We start from the raw sequence: 22,656 nt of genomic DNA, 5'->3' as shown, positions 1-22,656 counted from the left end.
AGAGGCATCCCTAGACTCCTCCAGACCCCGCCTCCCCATGGCCTGTACCCATTGTACACTTACACTGGACTCTGAGTTTGGGCATGGGACCATGATGGACTGCCCCGCTGTGGTCACGGCATTCTGGCCAAGCAAAGCTTCCAGAGCAAAGTGGTCTGGCCTTACTCAGTACAGTGGGTCTGGGGCACTGCACTGGTAGCCATGGGGCCTCAGTTTCTGTCAAGTGGGGTCATAGTATTTGTGCGCGGCACTGCTGAGTAACCATAATCATCCAACAAGGGGTTTCCTAGAGAAACCATGGATGCTCAGAAGTGTTATGTAAACATCACTGTGGCCCAGGCTCCTTAGTGTGTTTTTGTACCTATCTGAAAGAGCGATTTAGCACAGGGCGGTCAAGCAGAACCCTGGAACCCCCTCTGAAACACCAGTGCAAGCATGCAACTGGGTTGAGTTTCAAAACTAAAAAAAAAAAAATCAATATCTGGCCGGAGGCACTTACAGCTTGTGCCCCGGCCCCTGTAATATTTCTCCATCCTTTTTTTTTTTTTTTTTTTTTTTTTCCTGTTAATGGCTTGGGGGGGGGTTTCCGCACTGTTTTGCTCAGCCACTCGGGGAAATGTTTAATGAATCCTGTGAATATTCATTAATACTTTCTGATGGGGGAGGCCCTGCTGCCGTCCAGCCGGTCTCCAAGCGCCAGGGTGGGGAGAGCAGCACACCTCCTGATTGGTGAGATTTGTTTTCCATTCTGGTTGCCCTATTTTCTGAGACCTCAGGGGGCTCGCAGGGCCAAGCAGGGAGGCAGAGCTGTTTCTCTGCTTGGTCTCCTTAGGCTCAGAAAGGAGTTCTAGAAAGCTGAGCTGGAAGCAGAAGATAGAGAAACTCTTGAGTTCCCCACACCGGTGCTCCGCAGCAGACTCCTGACCTGCACCCGACGCACCCGTGCTCTGCCACAGGCTCCCTGGAGGCACCACCACACACAGAGAGACCTGCAGCGGAAACCACGGCAGAGCATGCCAGACACGTGAGAACTGACACAGAGACTCACCAACAGGAGAATGGACAATTGAGAATATTAACGATAACAGATCGCTCTACGGGTCTAGATTGTGAATGACCAGATACGGGGAATGAAAATGGTTTTTCAGTTTGGGTTAAAAATTCATGCCACAGGTAACTCTCTAATATACACGTGCAATGCAGTGGTCTTTAATATATTCACCAGAGTGTACAACCATCCTACTATCTAATTCTGGAATATTCTGTCACTGTCACTTCTTCTTTCGGTCTATACCACAGCTCCAGGGAACCCCTAATCTACTTTCTGTGTATTTGAGACATTTGCAGTCAACAGAGACAGTGGGTGCTTTTTGTCTGGCTCCTTTGCCTAGCACTAGTTTAGCACCCATATATGTCATAGCATTATCAGTGCTTTGTTCTACCCCCTTGGCCAAAGAGCATTGCACCGTATGGATGCATCACATTTTACGTATTCACTCATCCACTGATGCGCACTTGTTTTGACCAGCAATATAAACCACCCCAGCTGCTGTTTCTCTTGCTAGGTCACTTTCTCCTTGGAAAGCCAGCCGCCATATTGTGAGGATGTTCAGGCAATCCTGTGGAGAAGCCCAGACCATGAGGAACTGAGAACCCCACCCCCCCACCCCCCACTCCAGGAAATAACTATGCAAGGTGCCATCTTGGGGAAGGGCACTCTACCCACATCCACCTTTGGTAATTGCATGGCTGCATGTGGACAGCAGCCTCGTGAGAGACCCTGAGCCGCAACCTTCAGCTGAGCGGCTCCTGCAGGACTAATTCCCAGAGACACATTTGCTGTGAGGAAATGCTCAGGTTTTTTTTTTTTGGGGTGGGGTGGGGGGGGTAACTTGCTACATAGGAATATATCCCTTGAATGGGAGGCGGGGTTACCATCTCGTAGGACAAGCTCCTTCTGGGAGGAGATTCCTGGGTGAGAATATCCTCAAAAACCTGTCTCTTCCTTTCCCTATGCTGCCTTCTTGAGTGTGTTGGGTTCTGTCTTCCCTTAATGATCGCAAAATGGCTGCCATTGCTCCAGCCGTCACATCCCTATACAGCCACGCTGACAGGAAAAGGAAAAACACCTTCCTGTAAGCCCCCAAGTAGACGTCAGCATATATCCCATTGGTGCAGGTGTGTTACAAATACTCCCCCACACCAGCCATTCCCAGGGGAAAGGGGCTGCTCTGATTGGCTTGGACTACTGACACGCACCTCAGGGACTATGCAGGGATGGCACTGCAAGAGACTCAGCTGTGATAAGGGCAGCTCTTGGGCCTGGAGTGTGGGCTCTAACTCTCCATATTAATCAGTATTCAGAAGGATTCGAGCAAACAGGATGACTAGATAGAGGGGGTGAAATCTACTATCTTGGCTTGCACAACATGGTCTGGCCCAACAATGACTGTCTCACCCTACAAAGACTGAGTGTCCTGTGGCTACTCAGTCCACGAAGCGAGGTGTTTATCCATCCCAACCTGGGGCTGAAGGTCTGGAAGAGTCCCACCACATCACTAGTCTTCAGTGCATGTTGGAAGGCTGAAGAAAATGGGTTCTGATGGCCGTGGAGGATGGTGGCGGCAGTGGCAGATGCTGTGGTGGCAGCAACAGGGTAGATGAACTCACCCAGCAAGTCTGGAAGGCCAGCAGGCAAAGACAAAAAAAAAAAAAAAAAAGCCATTTCCTTGGGCTTCCTTATATCTGGGCCACCAGAGAGGGGTGCCACCCACATTTGGGGTGGATCTCCCCATTTCAGCTAGCCTAATAGAAAAAACCCCTTCCAGGTGTGCTCTGAGACTTGCCTCATGGGTGATCCTCAATCTTGTTGGGTCGATGACCAGTAGTGACCATCACATTCCTGGTAAGTCCCAGACTCCTCCCATCTGACCCCTCCCCCAGCTCCCTTCTCTTTCTTAGGCACCTTCTAGATGAGCCTCCAGGCATCTGTGGTCCTGATAGTTGCTACTGTGTGGCGGTGACCCAAGACACCTGGGGGGTAAAAACACTATTCAAGGGAGGAAGATTTCCTTTGACTCAGTTTCAAGGGTTTTAATCCATCATGGTGGGGCTGTTTGGATCATGGTGGTGGGCTTAGATGGTGGTAGCTGTTAATTACACAGACAATAGGGCGATCAGGCACACCAGGTCCACTGTGACACCCAGGCCTCAGCCCCTGGCCGTTCCCCAGTCTCCCCAAATAGGCCTCCCAGCTGGGGAGCAAGCTGAGGACTAATGCATATGCCTGTGGGGGCATTTTACATATGTCCTGTTACTGTCTGCAATCCAAGAGACTCAAAGTGGGGGCATTTAACAAATGTACTGTTATAGTCTGCATTCCAAGAGACTCCAATTGTACATATGACTCTGGGGCTAGGGTAAGTCTCAGTACCTACACATTGGATGACACTCATCAAATAAGATCAGAGGAGAGTAGGCATGGTGGTGCATGTCTGTGATCCCAGCACTTGACAGGTGGAGGCAGGTTTGAGGCCAACCTGGTCTACAAAGTAAGTCCAGGACAAGCCAGGACTATAAGACAAACCATGGCTCAAAAATAAATAAATAAATAAATAAATCAGAAGAGAGGGTTCCACAGAGACAGCAAGGGAACAAATCATCTTCAGTGCGTGCTTGGTGTCTTAGTTAAGGTTTTATTGTTGTGACGACACACCATGACCATAGGCAACTCTTATTCAGGAAAACATTTCACTGGAGCCGGCTTACAGTTTCAGAGGGTTAGTCCATTATCCTCATGGTGGGGAAACATGGTGGCACGCAGGCAGACATGGCGCTGGAGGAGCCAAGAATTCTACATCTTGATCCGAAGGCAGCAGGAGACTGTGAGCCACACTGGGCGGAGTTTAAGCATATTATCACCTCGATGCCGGCCGTCACAGTGACACACTTCCTCCAACAAGGCCACACTTCCAAGCAGTGGCCACTCCCTATGTCCAAGTATTCTAACACATGAGGGCCATTCTTATTCAAACCACACTCACTACACTCGGTGTCAGATGGGACAGAATAAGGTCTGGTTACACTCTGACCTTACTCTGGGGTCACTCTGACCTCAGCATCATCCTTAGGGAAGCTTCATCCTGGGCCTGCGGCGAGGATAGCTCAAAGGAACAACACACAGCAGCTCCTCCAGCATATAATAACAAGGGACCATAGGCACGCAAGGGCCCGGAGGACCCCTCTCTGTTACGCAGCTCATTTGGCCATCGCAGCCTTGTGGGATGGATGCTGTCCAGGCCCCTTTGTCCACAACCAATGCTCAGAGCCCAAAGCCCTGCAGGGAGGGGCTGTGACTAGAGGATCCAATTGTAATGTAGCGTACAGTGCTACTGGCACTCGGGATGTGCTGCATCCTGGGGGTGTTTAAAGAGGCTGCTTCATGGCACACGAATTGAGTGCCTGCTGTGTGCTAGGTGTGTCTACATCTTCTCATCTGAGTGTCCCAGAAGTCTCATGGGCATTTGGGGTGGTGTGGTGGTGGTGGTGATGGTGGTAGTGTGTGCCTCCCCAGAACGGGGAATGAGTTCTGGGGAATTGAACTTGGATCCTCAGGTTTCCAATGCAAAGTCTTTACCAGCTGAGCCATCTCTCCAGCCATCTTTTGACATCTGTGACATCTTTGATAGCCTGGGGACATGGGAAGGACAGGATTGCCATTCTCAACAGGTAGTCTGACCTCAGGGCTAACATCCAACTGTCCCCCAGAAGAAATAGAAGCCCTGCCCCCACCTCCCACCCCACCTCCACCCCGACGTTCTGGGCCATAGAATCTCAGTTCTACCACTTAGCTTTGTTACCCGGGGTCATTTCCTCCCTGAGCCTCAGTTTCCCCACCTCATAAGCTGAGTATAAATAATGTCTACCCTGGAAATGCTCTACTGTTGGCTTTGCTTTGGGGAGATTTTAATAAAAGGAAAAGCCATTTAAAGCCAGGTTCACACCTATGACTCCAGCAGACTCTTAATTAATTATCACAGGATGCCTGGCTGCCTGACATTTATCTCTGATCTCCGTCTTTACAGAAATCATAAATCTGGCCTGATTACCACCTCCTGCACAGATTCTTCCCGAGGAGTCACTGTCTCTCTCCTTTATCTATTCTCTAAAATATGATCCAATTTACAAAATCTCTGACTTACAGCTCGGCTGGAAGCCCAGCTGGAGTGCGAAATGATGCACAGCGCATGCGCAGCGCATCCGGGCTGTATCATGAGCCCCCATGAAAGCCGGGATCTTCCCAACAGTCAAGGGTCTTTATAGTGAGTCACGCCAGACTGGATGCAGTTAGAATTCACATCATTCCTGTTTTGAACGCCTAATTCCCACCCTCAAGGGTGGGGCAATGGAAAAGAGCCACCAGGATAAAGAGTGAGTCGTCAACACCTCCTTCACCACCGCCATCCACCGCCCAGGTGTGGGTGACTTATCAACGTCTGCTCTTCCGGAATTCCCTCCAGGCACGGATCTTAACCCTCAGTTTCCCCAGCTGCAGAGCAGGGAGGGATCCTTTGCCAAGCGGTACCCACGCCTTGCACAATTCAGGACCTGGGTCTGGGAAAGTACCTGGCTCACATCTGTAGGCTCTGAGATGATACGGCTGTCCCTGTCACCGAGAACTCTGAGCGATTCCTGTGTGGCCAACTGAAACAGGTGATGGGGGAGGGAGGCAGGTGGGTGGCTCAGTCAATACAATGCTTACCTGGGAAGATGAGGACCAGAGTTTGATCCCCAGAACCAAAGTTTAAAAAGGCTGGGTGTGCAGGGGAGGGCGAGATGGCTCAGTGGATAAGAGCACTGTCTGCTCTTCCAGAGGCCCTCAGTTCAATCCCCAGCAATCACATGGTGGCTCACGGGTGAGCACTGTATACATAATAAATAAATCTTTTTTTAAAATGTTTTTTTAAAAAAAGGCTGGGTGTGGTGGCACGTGGATGGAACCTCAATGTCAAGGAAGTAGAGGCCGACAGACACCTGAGGCTCACTGGTAGCCAGTCTAGTTTAACAGATGAGTTCCAGGCTAGTGAGAAATACTGCTTCCAAGGAGTCAATGGTATTCCTGAGGGGGCATCTAATGCTGTCCTCTGACCTTGCCAGAAATAGAGGCCCACCCTCTGTCCTTCCTTCAGGTTCATTTTGTTTGTTTGTTTTGTTTTTTTGTTTTTGTGTTTTTGGTTTTTTGAGACAGGGTTTGTCTGTGTAGACTTGGCTGTCCTGGACTCACATTGTAGACCGGGCTGGCCTCGAACTCACAGGAATCCACCTGCCTCTCCCTCCCGAGTGCTGCCTTCTTTTCTTTTCTTTTTAAAGAGAATTTTCTTTGAGTTTTGTTTTTTATTATATATACTGAGCCATCTTGACAGTTCTTTAACTATTATATATTGTAATTTTATTTGTAATTAAATGCTAAATGAAACATGGTTGGGCCTGGAAAGATGGCTCAGTAGTTAAGAGCACTGACTGCTCTTCCAGAGGACCCGGGTTCAATTCCCAGCACCCACATGACAGCTCACCATTGTCTGTAACTCCATGATCTGACACCTTCACACAGACATACATGCAGGAAACTGCCAATGTACATAAAATAAAAATAAGTTACTAGGGCTGGAGAGATGGCTCAGTGGTTAAGAGAGCCGCCTGTTCTTCCAAAGGTCCTGAGTTCAATTCCCAGCAACCACATGGTGGTTCACGACCATCTATAATATGATCTAATGCCCTCTTCAGGTGTGTAGGTGTACATGCAGACAGAACACTGTATACATAATAAATAAATAAATAAAAATTACTAAAAAAAAAAAAAAAAGAAAGAAAGAAAGAAAGAAACATGGCTAGGAATGAATCAAAAGCAATTAAAACAGAAAACACTCCAAGGAAGTGAAATTACAGTCTCTGTGAAAAACTTACACCAATGTCCTAATAGCCAAAAGACACATGAGCTCAGGTCCCATGAACAATAAGTGGAAACACTAAATGACATGGAGCCAAATAATGGAATATTACTTGGTCACTAGGGAGGCAGAGGCAGGCAGATCGCTGTGAGTTCGAGGCCAGCCTGGTCTACAAAGTGAGTCCAGGATAGCCAAGGCTACACAGAGAAACCCTGTCTCGGAAAAAACAAAAAAAAACAAAAAAAAAGAAACTCACGATGTAGACCAGGCTAACCTCATCTCGAGCTCACAAGAGATCCACTTGCCTCTACCTCCCAAGTTCCCAAGTGCTAGGATTAAAGGCGTGTGCCACCATGCTCACCTCATCCCAATTTCTTAGCCGAGAGGCAGGTCTAGAAGGTGTTCACGAATGCAGATGGGTGGTGCGTGCGGAATTCGTGACAGGAAGGTAGCCTTTTAAGATACTGAAGTTGCAGCTGGGTGTGGTGGCGCACACCTTTAATCCCAGCACTCGGGAGGCAGAGGCAGGTGGATCGACATGAGTTGGAGGCCAGCCTGGGTTACAGAGTGAATCCAGGACAGAAGGCATGTTATACAGAGAAATCCTGTCTTGAAAAACCAACCAACCAGCTGGGCAGTGGTGGCACATGCCTTTAGTCCCAGCACTTGGAAGGCAGAGGAGGGTGGATCTCTGTGAGTTCGAGGCCAGCCTGAACTACAGAGCAAGTTCCAGGACAGCCAGAGCTGTTAACACAAAGAAACCCTGACTTGAAAAACCAAAAAAAAAGAAAAGAAAAGAAAAACCAACCAACCAAATAAACAAACAAACAAAAACAGTCAGAGAATAGTTTCTCAGACTTGTTGGAAAACATCTTTACCTGCTGAGCCATCTTGTTAGTCTTGATTTAAAAAAACAAAACAAAACAAAAACAAAAACAAAAAAGAAACAGGGCCTCATGTAGTCTAAGCTAGCCTCTAATTCAACAAGTAACCAAGGATGACCTTGAGCTCCCAATCATCCTGCCCCCACCCCCTAAGTCCTGGGATCACGCAGCCAACCATGATTTCTTCTGCTTACAATAAAAGAGTCTAGAATAGAGGGATTTCTAGAGACAAATTAGATTAGTGGTTGCTTAGGGCTAAAAGGAAGAATATTGGGGGAAATGGTATAAAACATTGTGTCTGTCCCTCTCCGACTCACCGAGACACCTGTAGACAGGGATGCCCCCGGAATGACAATGTGCCTCCCCAAACCTGTGACACAGTAGGCCGTAAAGTGAGCCAAGGACAAGCTACTTAACGGGAACTGGGTTGACTGTATGGGGATAAGGAAAGAGTATTCTGGGCCAGCAGATGGCTCGGTGGATAACGGCACATGCGGCTACAATGACCCTAGTTCAATTCCCAGGGCCCACGTTGGATGGTTCATAGACGTATATAACACCAGGTCTTCTCGCCACCACAGGCGCACGAGCACAGGTGCACGTAGCCACATGCACAGATAAATGATAAAATAATAAAATAGATCTCTTTTAAAAGAAAGAGTAGAAGCCGGGCGTGGTGGCGCATGCCTTTAATCCCAGCACTCGGGAGGCAGAGGCAGGCGGATCGCTGTGAGTTCGAGGCCAGCCTGGTCTACAAAGTGAATCCAGGATACACAGAGAAACCCTGTCTCGAAAAACAAAAACAAAAACAAAAAAAAAAAAAAAAAGAAAGAAAGAGTAGAGACCAACATTGGAAGAGAAAAGGCAAGAGGTGGACCCTTAGGAGAGCTACCTGTAAGACACTCCCATGCCCTGCCAAGGTTCAAGTTTGGGGTGAGGATGAGGAAACTGTGCTGCTGCAGGGCATGCTCTTTCTAGAACAATGCTAGATGTCAAATATCAAATCCCATCAGGTTGTGGGACATTGGTCCACCATACTAGATTTCACCTTCTTACTTGGGAGCTTCTGGAAGCATCTAGGCTCAACATGGCTGGCATCCTCTATCAGATCTACCTGACCTGGGTTGCTTTGAGGGACTGGGAATCCAGAGACTCAAGTTTTCAGGATTTTAAAACTTCTGTCACTGAGCTGTGTCCCCAAAACCTCCTATTTCACAGGTTCTACTTTAAGTGGACAGTTTCCCAAGTTCCACCTTTCTAGTGGTTGTCAACATCATTTGATTCGCTTTGAATTTTCTTTCTTAATTTTATTTCTAAAAATTCTGCTTTTTTTTTTTTTCCTGTTTTTCAAGACAGGGTTTCTCTTTGTAGTCTTGGTTATCCTAGACTCACTTTGTAGACCAGGCTGGCCTTGAACTCACAGTGACCCACCTGCCTCTGCTCCCAGAGTGCTGGGGTTAAAAGTGTGCGCCACCACGCCTGGATTACCAATCCTTTATAACAATTCAATGGCGCACACACATGGTGTTTAGGACTGGGCACGGTGAGATACATCTTTAGTCCCAGCACTCAGAAAACAGAGACAGGAGGATGGCTGTGGATTCTGTGCCAGCTCACTGAGGATTACACAGCAAGCCCTCGCCCCCGCCCCAACCCTACCCCCATACACACACACACACACACACACACACACACACACACACACACACACACATACACACACACACACACGGAAGATGAGGCCAAGGTTAGGAAGAGTGCAGCATGAGAGCCGGGTGTGGTGGCACATGCCTTTAGTCCCAGCACTCGGGAGGCAGAGGCAGGCGGATCGCTGTGAGTTCGAGGCCAGCCTGGTCTACAAAGTGAGTCCAGGATGGCCAAGGCGCTACACAGAGAAACCCTGTCTCGAAAAACCAAAAAAAAAAAAAAAAAAAAAAAAAAAGAGGGCGAGTCTGTCTCAAGCCTGAGGGGGAGGATATTAACCAAGCACCAGAGGCCTGTGGGGGTGAGGAGATAATGGGGGGCAGCCCAGAGCTTTAGCACTGAAGGGCTAGGAATCCCCGTCTGGCTGTGGCGTGGCTTTCTCTGACCTGCAAAATGCACCCCAAGGGGCATCCTTGTCTATCCAGGCTACTATTCTCATCACATCTAATATGTCTTCCTCCTTGGTGGTGGATGGGACACAGCGTGTCAACCCACCAGCTGCTCTGGCTCCTTCTCTCTGGCTCTTCTGTCCGTCTCTTCCCACATATCTCCCTTGGGCCATCAGAGCATCTCCCCAAGACACTCCCAGCTGAGTTGGTCTGAGCTGAAGACACACCAACCTGTGCCTGCTCAGAACCCTCTGTGTCCCAGGCCGGCTCCAAGCTGCATCTTTAGCCTTGACCCTCTGAGCAGTACCTTGCAAATCATCGTAAATGAGGGTGAGCTGGCCTTATCCTACAGGACTGGGGGTGAGCTGGCCTTATCCAACAGGACTGGGGGTGAACTGGCCTTATCCAACAGGACTGGGGGTGAGCTGGCCTTATCCGACAGCAGCAGGTGATTGCCGAAGATGACCATGGAACACAGCTCCGAGCCATTGCGAGCGAGGTTGGCTGCTAGGTTTGCAGTGCCTCGTTTCCAGTTCCTGCCGGTCCTGCTGCTTTATCTGCGGGCCAGAAGCCTCTGGTTTGCTCATCACAACGCACTTGTGCGTGGCTGGGGAATGTCAGTAAAGTGCCTGCCTGAGGACCCAAGTTCTGACCCCAGAACCCACGTGAAAAGCCACGTGAAAAGCCACGTGAAAAGCTTGTGGTGAACAACCATGCCCCCAACAGTGAGGGAGTAAAGACTATTGGACTGCTGGGTAGAAAAAGAAAACACAGGAAAACACACACACACACACAGGAGAGCGTGCTTTAAAAAAAAAAAAAAAAAAAAGATAATTAAATCCAGGAGTGGTGGTACAAGCCTTTAATCCTAACACTTGGAGTTCAAGGTCTATGTAGCAAATTCCAGGCCAGCTAGCTGTCAGACATAGGAGACCCTGTCTCAGGAAATAAGGACACAAGCAAGCCCCTCTTTCAGCCTAATTCTTTTTTTTTTTTTAAGTATTTCTTTTTGTCTTTTGAGATTATAATACAATGGCATCATTTCCTACTTCTCCATCTTTCCTCCAACATTCCCCCTCCCCCAATTAATATATCATGCCCTGGCTCTCTTTCAAATTCATAACATTTTTTTCTTTAATTGTTATCACATAAATGTGTGTGTAGTATGTGAGTATGTGTGTTTCTAAACACAGTCTAATTCTTATACGCTATATGTAATATGAATAAAATTGGAACTGACCTGCTTAAAGCAAAAGGTGAGAGCAGAGATTCTCAGAAAATAGTCTGTCCTGGGCTTTGCTGGACTACGTCCTCTTTGGGCTGAGGCAGGACTGGACTACATCTCCCAGCCTCCTTTGCACGTATGTAGCCACATGACCCACCTCTATCCAATGAATGTGCATAGAAGTGATGCGTGACAATTCATGGCCTGGCTCATAAAAACCCTATTCCTTGCAAGCTAAAGCAGAAGGGGTGGAGGCTGAGAGAGGTGGGTAAGGCCATGAGCTGGAGGAAGCTGGAATACCAGAAAGGAGCCACTGAAAGCTGCCTGGCAAGCAGGGGCATCCATTTGGGATTCTATAAGTGTCTGTGGTATTGGGTCATAGACACTTGGAAGTCCATTTGTCGCAGCAGCTGGCACTGGCTTACCTAATAGTTTGGTCCCTGCTGTTTGCCTCAGGGCACCTTCATGGATTCTGGGCCTTTCAAGGAGCCCAGTGGGAGCCCAGCAGGTGCGATGGATGACCCGGGTTCAGGATTCCGTATCTCTCCCTAAGAGAGGAGGGAGGGTGCTCCCGCTCTCTGCTCGGGAGCGGATTTAATGAGATACTGTATATGGACGCTTCCGAGGCTGGGCGAAAGGCATTTCAGACGTGAGTTATATTTAGTTATGAACAGCATTTCTGTATGTTGCTTCCATTCCATGCCATCTGCAGCCAAGCCTCTCCCCGGTGGCCACTCCACCGGAATCAGAGAAGCACTGAGGCCGTAAATCTGAAAACTCAACCCTTCACTGCCTCCTCCAGACCGTGCCAGGCCTCTGTCCCCAGAGCAACAGACCCCCACACTGCCAGCAGAACGAATATGTCTGGCTATTTTAAAGCAGACAAGGAATAAAATGCCTGCCCCTCCCCCTTCCCAAGAAATGTGCTTCTTTCCCTATTCGCTAGTCCCTTTCAATTAAAAAAAAAAAAAAAAAGCAGAGAAATACCTGCTATCTCTCCTCTAAACTGGGAAATGAGAATTGTTTGGTTTGGTTTGTTAATTAGGGTTTTGTTTTGTTTCTCAAGACAAGATCCGCCAGCCTCTGCCTCCCAAGCGCTGGAATTAAAGGCATGTGCCACCACGCCCGGCTAGTTTGTTTTGAAGAGAAAGGGTTTCTCTGTGTAGTCTTGACTGTCTTGGAACTCACTCTGTAGACCAGGCTGGCCTCAAGCTCAGAGATCCACCTGTTTTCTACCTCCTGAGTGCTTTTTAAAAAAATGAGTTGTAGCTGGGCGTGGTGGCACATGCCTTTAATCCCAGCACTCGGGAGGCGGAGGCAGGTAGGTCGCTGTGAGTTCGAAGCCAGCCTGGTCTACAAAGCGAGTCCAGGACAGTCAAGGCTACACAGAGAAACCCTGTCTCGAAACAAAACAAACAACAACAACAAAATGAATTGTGTATTGGCTGGTTTTAACACAGACCTCATCAGAGAAGATGAAGCTACAGTTGAGGGACTGCCTCTGTGAGATCAGCTGAGATCCAGCTGTAGGGCATTTTCTCAATTAGTGATTGAAAGGGGAGGGCCCAGCCCCTCGTGGGTGGGGCCATCCCTGGGCTGGTGGTCCTGGGTTCTGTAAGAAAGCAGGCTGAGCAAGCCATGGGGAGCGAGCCAGTGAGTAGCTCCCCTCCGCGGCCTCCGCATCAGCTCCTGCCTCCAGGTTTCTGCCCTGCTTGACTTCCTGCCCTGACTTCCCTTTGGCGACAAACCTCGATTTGGAAGTATAAGCTGACTAAGCCCTTTCCTCCCAACTTGCTTTTTGGTCCTGGTGTGTCACATTGCAGCAATAGAACCTTAACTTGGACACCTTGTATGCTCTCTGGCACATCAAAGTCACACTCTGGGACATTTCACTCTGAGGATGTGGGGGTAAGTACTGATGAGGATAAAGGGATATTATTATTATTATTATTATTATTATTATTATTATTATTATTATTATTATTATTTTGTATGCACTAATGTGTATGTTAATGTTCATGTGTCCATATGTACTTGTAGAGACAAAAGATGAGGAAGAAGGGACAGAAAAAGACACTCAACTAGAGTTCTGACATGCACACCATGCCTGGGTCCAACACAGCTTCTGGGACTCCCCATTCAGGGCCTCCTGGTTGCAAAATGGGCTCCTGGCTGACAGAGCCTTCTCCCCACACTTCGTTTTATTCTTTTAGAGACAAGGTCCTCATGTAGCCCAGGCTGGCCTCGATGTAGCAGAGGACAACCTTGGGTAGAATGATCTGATCTTCCAGGCCACCTCCCAAGTGCTAGGATTACAGGCGTGTGCCACCACGCCCTGTGTACGCAGCAGCTCAGGAGCAAGCTCTGAGCTTTGTGCACACCAGGCAAACGCCCTACCAAGTGAGCTGCATCCTCTAGGCTCATGGAATGTGATTATTTATTTATTTCTTTATTGGTTTTTCTGAGACAGGGTTTCTCTATGTAGCCATGACTATCCTGGACTCACTCTGTAGGCCAGGCTGGCCTTGAACTCAACTCACTCTGCCTCCTGAGTGCTAGGATTAAAGATGTGCACCATCACAACCGGCCGAATGTGATTTTTTTTTTTTAAATCAGCTCTTGGAATTAATGCTCGGTATCATCTCTGGTTGTCAGGCCTAGAGGGCGTGACTGGCGGAGATGTGAGGTGAAGACCACAGCCACTGAGGGAGCTAATCACACCTGGGGCCTGGGGTGAGGACAGAGGAGGTCATTCCTGCTTTGAGTCTGGTCCCTGCCCAGGCCTCCTTACCTTCTTTCACCTGACCCATCTGCAGGGCGTTCTCAGCACGTTCACACTAGGACCTTGCGCACAGTAGGGCAGACAGTTTCACCTTCTGCATGTGCACACACACACACACACACACACACACACACACACTGTCTCTTCTGTCACTCTGAGAGAAGAGTGTGGATTCTTGAGGTCAGGAAGCTACTGTGACACCTCTGGTTTGTATGGTCTGTAGACCCTCCACATGACGTTTTGTCTCTTAACAGACCAGATCTCTGACAGTGATCCCCTAAGATTGTTGCGTGGTGACATTGTAGGCAGCTCAGGTTGCAAAAGGACATAGTATGATTTTCTCATGACAACTGAGTCATCTGTCAGCACCTTGCTCAGGACACACTAGTGCTATTAAGTAAGATGTGCCTCCTACTTTCCCAGGGCTACGTCGATGAATGACCAGAGATTGTATGGCTTACAACACAGAAAGATATCCTCTTGAAGTTCTGAAGCTCAGAAGTCCAAAAGAATAATAATAATACATAAATACAACCAATAATAATAATTTATTATTATTATTATTATTAGTTTTCCAAGACTGGGTTTCTGTGTGCATCCCTGGTTATCCGGGACTTGCTTTGTAGACCAGGCTGACCTCAAACTCACAGAGATCCACCTTCCTCTGCCCCCCAAGTGCTAGAATTAAAGGGGTGCACCACCATGCCTGGCAAGAAGTCCAAAATTATTAAGGCGCTGGGAGCGTGGACTCCTTCTGCAAGCTCCAAGGGTTGGTTGTTGTGCCACCATTCCTGGCTCCCCAAAAGTGCGGGTGTTACATGGCTGCCTCATTATATGCCTCTTGTCTTTCTCTAGTTAGTCATAATCTCTCTCCATTTCCCTCTGTCTGTCTAGCTGTCTAGCTGTCTGTCCGTCTGTCTATCTGCCTGCCTGCCCCTCTGTGTCTGTGTGTGTGTGTGTGTGTGTCTGTCTGTCTGTCTGTCCGTGTGTCTGCCTGTGTGCCTGCTGCCTGTCTGTGTGTCTGTCTGCCTGCCTGCCTGTCTGTGTGTCTGTATGTCTGTCTGTCTGCCTGTCTGTGTGTGTGTGTCTGTCTATCTGCCTGCCTGCCCCTCTGTGTCTGTGTGTGTGTGTCTGTCTGTCTGTCTGTCTGTCTGTCCGTGTGTCTGCCTGCCTGTCTGTGTGTCTGTATGTCTGTCTGTCTGTGTGTGTGTGTCTGTCTATCTGCCTGCCTGCCTCTGTGTATGTGTGTGTGTGTGTGTGTCTGTCTGTCTGTCTGCCTATGTGCCTGTCTGCCTATCTGTCTGCAGGTCTGTCTGTGTGTCTGTCTGTCTGTCTGCCTGCCTGCCTGTCTGTCCATCCCTCCCTCTCCTTTTTACTTTTGAGATAGAGTCTGTGTAGCCCAGGATGGCCTTAAGTTCACCATGTATGGAGACTGACTCTGATCTTCTGATCATCCTGCCTACATCTTCTAAGTGCTCAGATTGGAAACATGCACCACCATGCCTGGTTTGTGTGGCACTGGGGACAGAGAGCAGGGCTTAGGGCGGGCACTTCGCTGGAGCATGCACCCCCTACCCACCCCCACCCCCTGCTCTGAGACCCAGCCTCTCTCCTTTTTATTTAAAAGCTCCAGTCGCTAGATTTTACTTTTGTCATGGGATAATAGCACTGCGGAATCAAGCAATGTCACCCAGGTCAGGAATCTGGCTATGGGCAGCCACATCAGGATGTCACACACTATGTCTGACACAAAACATAAATGTGAGGTGCCGTCAAGACAACATTGCATTCTGGGAACTCGGAGCCTGAATTAGCTGAACAGTGAGTTCCTTCCTAGCCTTTCATCGGGGCATTGTTTAATCCTTCCATTCTACCAAGGACGTCACATCCCATGCCCCAGTAGAGCAGTCAGTGTTAGGGAAGGCAATTCCACAATCTGGCCCTGGGAAAAACAGCCTTCTCAGATGGACTTGGAGGTCCACTCCTTTTAATAGATGTCCTAACTCCATTAAGCATCCTTTCTGCAAGTCCACCTGACTGACTTTTACCCCCAGAGATTGGCCCTAGCGCCCCCTGCTCTCCTGCTCAGCTGCTCTAACCAGGCAGCCAGGTCTCTTGGTACCAGGAGGCTGACGCAGGAGGGTGGGGGCAGTGAGAAGAGTTGGCGGTGAGGGAAGAGCCACTGGAGAAGGGGACTAGCCTGGGTTTCTCACACATTCCACCCAATATATACAGAGCTGATGCTGCCTAGGCAGGTCCCTCCATACACACATGGTGGGAAGGAGGCAGGGAGGTAAGTGTGCCAAATGAACAAGGCACCCATGCACAAATAATTTGCTTTGACGTCGTCAATTAAGTTTAAGGGAGACGGTCAAGTGTACTTGGTGACATTTGAGGAATTGTGCTGTTCTTTGAGACTTGTGATTGCAGAGTGATTTCTGATGGACGGCGGGAACTACCACGTCCTGCCAACTACCAGGGAGGGTGATGCCAGGTCTAGCTAGCTTGCCTTTGCTGACGGCCTGCAGGAGCTTGCCATGTGCTGCCTTGGAATCTATTAAGGTCATGTCTGGGAAGTTCAGGCTGTGCATGAGCCAGGAGAAAGACTGCCCAGGGCAGGTGGTGCCCTTCACCTCTGCCCAAAGCTACCTGAACAGCCTGCACCAGCTTGGTTAGACAGGACCCAGGCTGGAGCCAGCATAATTATTACACTTCAGGGTGTGCTCATGCACACATCCAATGCTCCAAACAGCAGGCCTTGCCCCTCGAAAGCAAAAGACTTAGTAAAGGATTCAACCCACTGCTCTATGGAAAATGCATAAGGTGGGTGTATGGCCTTACCCCTACACAATCGGGCCATTGGGTGGTGAATGGAAAAGCCTCCAGAAGCTAAAGAAATATAGATTCCAGTTCAAACCCCTTCTCCACTCAGTAAGCTATGGCTAGACCCTAGGGTAGCTTGATGGACATTAGGCAAGTGTGGGTTTCCTCCGCAGTACACAACTGACCCCTGACCCAGCTTGCCCCCAACTTGACCTTGGCTACATCATTGATGGTAGAGGGGCCGAGCTTCTCTAATGAGTGTCTTCCCAGGGCATCTTATTGGCTGGAGGGTGGATGACTTAACACGGGTCAAGGGTCCTAGGTGCACTTGAGCCATGTTACAGCCTGCGGGGAAAGACACTGTTCTGGTTTGCCCAGTGCTGAGAGGAGTAACTCGGGAGGTTCAGTGTTGAACTGGGGAAGGCTCTAGGCAAATGGGGATGAGTGGGGCATCTTCCTGTGGGTGCTGTAGATGAAGGAAAGGCCCGCAGACCCTGACGCTGGACAGAAGCCTCACTTTCTACATTGGGATCTTGACTCCAAAGGAGGATAGCTGGGTCTTACATATGCACTGATGCTCCTTGGCAGGGATGAGATCGCTTGCTGAGCACATAGTAGGTGGTTTTTTGTTTTTTGTTTTTTTAAGACAGGGTTTCTCGGTGTAGCCCTGGCTATACTGGAACTCACTCTGTAGACCAGGCTGGCCTCAAACTCAGAGATCCAACTGCCTCTGCTTCTCAAGTGCTGGGATTAAAGACGTGCGCCACCACCCCCTGACCACACAGTTGCTAAATTGAACTGGGGAGATGGCTTAGTGGGTAAGAAGAGCACTTGCTGGATAAACCTAAAGGCCTGGGTTCAAATTCCTAGCATTCACATGAAAACAAAACAAACAAACAAAAACACCCCATGTGGCTTGAAATCCCATCCATATTGGAGGAAGTGACAGGTAGATTTCTGGAGCTCGCTGACTGCCAGTTTAGCTGCAGATTCGGGGAGGGGCCCTTTCTTGAGAAAATTAAGTAAGAAAAGATCGAGCAAGACACTCACACAGGTGCACATACACACATACTCACACAGTTTAAAATTTAAATAACTGAATAGGGCCATCCAATTGAACTGAAGGCTACAGGTTTGGAAACACACGTTCCCTGCCCTGAGGATTGTGGCCTCCCCAGCTCCCTAGTCTTGTCTGGTTTCCCCTCAACACTCCCACAGTGAACTTGGGCATGTGCCTTCACCTCCTCCTCCTGCCTCAGTTTCCTCACCTGGGAAAGGAAGGAGATAAGATCTGGCTTGGAGGAGAGCTGCCTGGTTTGATATTTAATCAGTGTCAGGTTCTGGCATGGCTCCTAGTGCAAGCTGGATAAATAATAATTAGCATTACCAAGAGCATGCCTATGTGTTACAAGGCACGTCTTACTTGGCCCACCCCACAGCTTTGGGTGGTAGGGAACTTTTTGCCCAGGGTTCACAGAGGAAGACAACAAGGTGCCAGGTACAGGGGAGCTAATAAGCTTGGTTAAAAAGGAGCTCATATATATGGGAGCCACCGCACCAAAAAAAAAAAAAGTATACCCCAGTAAATGGCTTCATTTCTTCTTGAAAAATGGTCTTCAGAAGCCTGGCATGCTTGAAATCCCAGCACTCAGGAGGCTGAGTCACAAAGATCATGAGTTCAAGGCCAGCCTGAGCTACACAGCTGTTTCAGTAAGACAGACAAGAAAATAGTCCTCAGGCTAGGAAGAAATGAGCCCCGGGAATCAGAAATGGGGGTGTGTCAGGAGGCATGGTGTTAGAAGGGGAGAATGTGGCTCACTGGAAGGACTTCTCATGAACATTGGGGGCTAGAGGAGAAAAGAGAAAGGGAAGGGGAGAGGCGGGAGGAAGGGTGAGGGGAGGATGGCAAGGCCACTCCCCCTGCTGAAGTTTCAATGGGAGCATGTCTCCCAGTACCACCTCCATCCTGAGCCTCTGTCTAGATCTGCCACTGTTTTCTGACTGTATCTTCGGCATGGAGATATGGCCTTTGAAGTCTCATGACACATCGGATCAGCCACACCCACAGCATAAACCCTAAACTCCGTCATCTCCAATTAAGTCTCCGTTATGCAATAAGCTCATTGTGGATATAAAGCTGTGGTCGAATACAGGTGCACATGCTCTGCCAAGCCCCAGCCTCGGGCACATGAAAAAGGCATGGCGGCACATGCAGGTGATCCCAGCACCTGGGAGGTGGAGGCAGGAGGATCAGGAGTTCACAGTCATCCTCTGCTATACAGTGAGTTTGAGGCCAGCCTAGGCTTTAAGTAACCCTATCTTGAAAAAAGGAAACGTGGGCTGTTGGGGAGGAAGGGGCAGCACACGATCTTAATCCCAGCACTTTTGGGGGGCAGAGGCAGGCAAACCTCTGAGTTCAAGGCCAGCCAGGGCTACATAGTCAGACCCTGTCTCAAAATAAAAAAGCAGAGAAAAGAAAAGGAGCCTGGGGAGATGGCTCGGTGATTAAGAGCACTGGCTGCTCTTGCAGAAAGCCCGGGGTCCTCCCAGCACCTTCATGGTGGCCTTCAGCCATTCCTAACTCTAGGGATCTGGTGGCTTCTTCTGAGAGCAGGAATCGCATGCAGTGCGTTTGCATACATGCTGGCGGAACACTTGTTTACACAAAATAAAAGCAAATAAATCTTTATTTAGAAAGAAAGAAAGAAGAAGATGATGGCCAGAATTAAGCTTTAAGGCTTTCTGTGGCCAACTCGAGTGAGTCATGGGTCCTCTCTGACTTTCAGGGCATTCTTCTGTTGAATGAGAATGAAATGCCAGGCGCTGTTTATCTGCTTCCCTTCCCCGCCTCCCCAAGACAAGGTTTCTCTATGTTATCTTGGCTGTCCTGGACTCGTTTTGTAGACCAGGCTGGCCTCAAACTCACAGCGATCCATTTGCCTCTGCCTCCCGAGTGCTAGTCACCTTGTAAAGTGAAAAGGGCTGAGTTAAAGGTTCTAGTCCATGGCCCCATTGCTTTGGACCTGTGGCAAAACAGCATGGGAGCAGCCTGTGGGAAAAAAAGTTTGCCTGCGGCAGGAAGCAGAGTCCTAGAGACCCACAATGCCGACTTGAAGACTTCCTACGGGACCCCACTCTGTTGGTTGGTTTGTTTGTTTGGTTTGGTTTTGGAGACAGGGTTTCTCTGTGTAGACCTGACTGTCCTGGACTCACTTTGTAGATCAGGCTGGCCTGGAACTCACAGAGATGCATCTGCCTCTGCCTGCCTCCCTGCCAAGTGCTGGGATTAAAGGAGTACGCCACCACTGCCCCGCGGGACCCCACTCTTATAGGTTCCGCTACCTCCTAATAATACCAACCTTTAAAACATGGGCCTTAGGGGCTGGAGAGCACTGACTGCTCTTCCAGAAGTCATGAGTTCAACTCCCAGCAACCACATGGTGGCTCACAACCATCTATAAAGTGATCTGATGCCTGCAGGTATACATGCAGGGAGAGCACTGTATACATAATAATAAATGAATAAATCTTTTTTTAAAAAATATGGGCCTTAGCTGGGTGTGGTGGCCCAGAGATGGGTGGGTCTTTTTAGTTCAAGGCCAGCCTGGTCTACAAAGCGAGTCCAGGACAGTCATGGCACACAGAGAAACTTTGTCTCAGGAAAAAACAAACAAACAACCCCCCCCAAACAACAACAACATGGGTCTTTGAAGACCGTTGTTATAAAGAAATGAAAATCTCACCCATTCAGTTTTACCAATGAAGACTCAAGAGCCAGATGCTGGAGTAAAAACCCTGCTAGCTCAGAGAGGCAGAGAAAGCACCCAGCTGACCTTCCTACTCAGCTCACGTGCCAGAAGGAAAAAAACCAAAAGACAAAAAGTTCCTTTCTTCACCATTAAATACCCAAAGTCTCCCAATATCCCTCTTTTCTGTTGAATCCTTGTCAGCTAGTTTCTTGCTCTGCCTCTTGACCAAGGGTTAACTTTATTAAATCCCATGTACAGAAAGCTCTTCAATTAAAGGCGTGTGCTAGAGCTGAGCCACTCCACAACTAAAAACAGGTTTTTACAGTTCACCATATCAGGGTTCAAAATGAGATCAAATATCCCGCAACAGGGGATATTTGACTAAAACAAAACAAAACAGAAACACATCCTAGGACTGGAGGGATGGCTCAGTGGTTAAGAACACTGGCTGCTCTTCCAGAGAACCCTGGTTCAATTCCCGGTACCCACATGGCAGCCCACGACCGTCTGTAACTCCAGTTCCAAGGGATCCAGAAACCTCACTCAGATGCATACACATGCAGGCAAAACACCAATGCACATAAAATAAAATAAAAATTAAGAACAAGCAAAAAACCAGGTCTGAGCTTAAGCGACATGGCTCACACAGGCTGGCTTCTTTTCTTTTTTTATTTTATTTTTGGCTTGCTTCTTCCTTCCTTTCTTCCTTCTTTTCTTCCTTTTAACTTTTTATTGGTTCTTTGTAAATTTCACATCATGGACCCCAATCCCACTCACCTCCCCCTGCCCTCCACCCTTGCAACCTCCCCTCAACAGAGACGAAAAATAAAAAAATAAAAGAGAGAGAGAGAAAGAAAGAAAGAAAGAAAGAAAGAAAGAAAGAAAGAAAATCTAACACAGGTTGTATTATTCAACTATCTCAACTTCACAGTCACCTATGTTCCCATGTGGGGTATGAGTGTCCCCACCGAGGTTCTGGGAAAGCCCCTCCAGGCCCCAGCTTCATTAGACACCCTGCAAGAGCCAAGAATGGAAGGGACCGAGGTGGAGGTGTTCTTGCCTCACCTGAGGCAGGCTTGCTTCAGCTCCATGACTGTGAAGGCGACAAAGCCCTTCTTCTGTCTTTTTGTAGGAGACTGGGATCGCCAAGGAGCTCATGATCCCAACTCCACCCCATCCACAAGGGGAGTGGTGTTCAGGGGGCTCATCAAACAAGTGACAGGGAAACAGTTGATGGGCCCTTCTGCCCTCCCCGCACCTCATGTCCTTTCCTCTGTTTGGGGCTGGACTCTAGTGTTTCCCCTCTTTGCCTTATCTTTCTCCTTGCACTTTCCCTCATGTTAATTATATTAGTTGCCATGGAAACCGTGATGTCATTGGCACGAGAGGGCTCAATGACATCCAAAAGCACAGTTTACAGCGTGGCTTGAAATGTATTCCATGGCTTGCAGCCTTAGGGTGTGTTTCGGGGGGGCTATGTGGCGATTATATCTCGGGCACCATCTGGGCATGCGGGTGGGGGGTGTCAGGGAAGGTGCTTGGCTGGGACATGATTGCTTTGGATTTTCCAGAGTCCCAGACCCTGGGGACCTTTTACCCTTGGAAAAAGCAGGGCACCTTGGATGTTGTAAAGAATTCTGACTTGGTTCTGACCAACCCTCCCCACTTAGTGGTACTGTACCCCACTGTTGCCCCAATTTGGAATTCCAAGTCCTTTCTGCTCCACATAGCACCCCATGAGATGGTTCGTGCAGAGTGGGTATGCATGGGTGTCCTGTGTACATGTGAGGACATGCCTGTGGTGGGGTGAAGATGTCATTCGCAGCCGGAGGGGCACACAAGGGCTGGCGCACACACATACGTACACACACTTGCTCACTCATCTGGACTTCTTTGGATAAGATGCAGTTGCAGCCCATATGGCCAATCTTCCTCCAATCCTCCCCAACATGGATCACTTTTTTTTTTTTTAAGAGTCTAGGGCAGGGTAAAGCTGGGTGGCACTGGGATGCCTGGTGCTGTTATATGTACCTGGACCAGGCACAGGGCAGGGTAGACACCCTCAGAGATAACAGCCAGTGACTCAGTAGTTCCTGCCTGGGGAACTGCTATGGTCTCATGCCTGCTTGCCCCGTCACTCTGAGGGAGCTGAG

Source organism: Acomys russatus, chromosome 19, assembly GCF_903995435.1.
Source record: "Acomys russatus chromosome 19, mAcoRus1.1, whole genome shotgun sequence".
NCBI lineage: Eukaryota > Metazoa > Chordata > Mammalia > Rodentia > Muridae > Acomys > Acomys russatus.
This window is presented reverse-complemented; position numbering follows the sequence as displayed.